The sequence below is a fragment of the Grammomys surdaster genome, unplaced genomic scaffold, assembly GCF_004785775.1.
Source record: "Grammomys surdaster isolate TR1022 unplaced genomic scaffold, NIH_TR_1.0 125941, whole genome shotgun sequence".
Taxonomy (NCBI): Eukaryota; Metazoa; Chordata; class Mammalia; order Rodentia; family Muridae; genus Grammomys; species Grammomys surdaster.
The window spans coordinates 4,606,773-4,608,560 of NW_021620763.1; the positions used below are offsets into that span (position 1 = coordinate 4,606,773).

At 41.2% G+C, this 1,788-nt stretch overlaps 1 non-coding gene across 1 annotated transcript; it reads left to right on the forward strand.

Annotated features, from left to right (window-relative positions):
* Window positions 1–651: 651 nt before the first annotated feature.
* On the forward strand, window positions 652–780 carry LOC114608941. Its single transcript, XR_003709442.1, has one exon. It is a non-coding gene; the product is annotated as a small nucleolar RNA SNORA44 (small nucleolar RNA).
* Window positions 781–1,788: the final 1,008 nt, after the last annotated feature.

A 1,788-nucleotide genomic window follows, 5' to 3' on the forward strand; every position in this document is an offset into this window, starting at 1 on the left:
AACTGCATGGTGGCTTTCTGGAGGAAATGTGTTCTAAATTTCAGTTAGAAGATGCTGTAGTTCCAAAATCCTTCAACCCAGGTATTTTGGAGTAGCTTTTCTATTTTATTCCCCTATGGTTTGTAAACACCTGAAAATATTATAAGAAAGAGGAATTCCCAGAAAAACCCGCAAGACATACCTCATTAGAGGAAACAAAGCCTGCCAGTAAGAACTTTAAGATTTATCAACTGTGAGGCAGGTAAGGGACATGTGGGTACAGTGGAGGTGATGTCAATGGAAGTCATTTGGACCCTAGATAAAGCACAGAAAACTCCTCAGGATTCAGCATGCCCTCTGATGGGGAAGGGACTGAGAAGAGGGCTACGATAAATGCCTTCCTTTAGAAAAGGTGGACCTTGACTCAAAACTATGTACAAAGACTGAGAGGCCCAGGTCAGGAGGTATGAACAGAGCATGCCTTGTGTACTAACGGCAGAAATAGGAGAGTGTGGGAAGTGGACACACAGCACATGGCACCAGGGCTGAATCCAGGTGATGTGGGTCTGAGACTCATTCAACTCTGGGAGTCTTACTTAGGAAAAACAATGCAATTCTGGCTTTAATACGAAACAATTGAATAAATATTTGATAGAAAGAGAAGTAAGTCATCAGTGTGTTTCCAAGGGCCATGGCTGGTTGTGGCCTTGGGCTTTCCAACTGTAGACAGAGAAACTGGAGAAACTTGGACAGCTCAGGTAAGCACAGTGCCTGCAGCTGCCACGCAGCTTTCCTGTACACATTTTAAAAATAAAATAAAACGGAAAAGTTAAAAAATCGAAAAAAGAAAATAAGAAGAGGAATTGAAACAACATGCTAATTTGAAACAAGCTTAACATTAGTATCCAGGAAAACAACAAGCAATGCTCTTAGCTGTCTGGAGCACTTTTGTTACACACAGAAACAACTGTGCTGCAGATTCTGACAGTTTCTCCCAATGACAACTCTTTTACTACATCACACTGCTGAGGCAGAATAGGAACACTGTAACTTTCCTTTTCAGTGTGGTTAATCAAAATTTGTGTTTTATTACGGCTAGCTTAGGAAAACTCCCCTCAGAGCGTGTGGCTCATTGTTCCCAGTGACACTCACGCAAATTTATGACTGTCGTCAGATTGAGAACACTTTTGTTAGAAATTTGAAACATCAAGAGTCACAAGATCTAGGCAACTTCTTCCTACCGGCTTCTGGCTTTGTATTTCAAGTCTTGTTTCTCTTCCACTGCCAGCAGAGCTGGGCACTGTAGGATGCATTCATGTCCCAGGATAATGTCTCTTGGTTGCCAAGATCATGGAGTGAGCATCTAATAAGAGCCTTTCTGGAATCCATTCATCAAAATACAACTAACAATCAACTCTACAGCAAAGTTATAGGGCCCATATAATGTGTTCCACTCGCTTCAAGCTAAATGTGTTTTCAACCCAACTGCATATTATCCTATCCAGAGAAAAATGTGACAGAAATTCAGGGCAATAGTAACTAATTAGCATTAAGCTCTTTCATTTGATGAACTGTATAAGAACATATAACCATGCAGGGATATAACCAACGTTGACAGAGCCCCCGTGAGAACTCGTGAGGCTAGCTTCAAGATTCTTTTCGTCTACATGTCTTATCAGTCTTCTGAAACGTGGCTTGCTATGCCCACGTCTTCAATTTTTTAACTTATATTTTACTTATTTATCTATATCTGTATGTGTTTGTGTGTATGCGTGTTGGGGGTCAGGGGGAATACATGTGCCCGCCATG